This window comes from Geospiza fortis, unplaced genomic scaffold (assembly GCF_000277835.1).
Source record: "Geospiza fortis unplaced genomic scaffold, GeoFor_1.0 scaffold171, whole genome shotgun sequence".
In the NCBI taxonomy this organism is placed as follows: Eukaryota; Metazoa; Chordata; class Aves; order Passeriformes; family Thraupidae; genus Geospiza; species Geospiza fortis.
The window spans coordinates 2098749-2099182 of NW_005054313.1; positions in this window are offsets into that span (position 1 = coordinate 2098749).

The window sequence follows — 434 nt, forward strand, 5'->3', positions numbered from 1 at the left end:
ATATATTGCATTAAAAAATGCATGATTTTTCTTCATTCAGAAGAATGGCTTCTAACTACATACTCTAGGACAAAAGGATAGGAAAACTCAGCTCAGTTCTGCAGTGCATCAAATGCCCCAATGCTCAAGACAAGTTCAGCGTACAGAACTGCCAGGGCTGTGCACCTTTCTGCACTTTCTGGGCATTTTGCACTAGTGACCATCACACTCATCTCATATTACACCAAGGAATGGGCCTGCTGGTTTTTTATGGCGTTTAAAAACACATCCCTCAAGCTTTGGGGATTTTTTGTGCCTTTCTTTTTGGTGGGTGGGCATGGGGAGGTGTTGGTGATGCCTTGGGGGAGAAGGACACCTTGCCTTAAGCATGCAATACAAAGAACTGCACTAAGTAATATTCTGCCAGCAACAGAGAAACTTGGAAATGAAAGCAA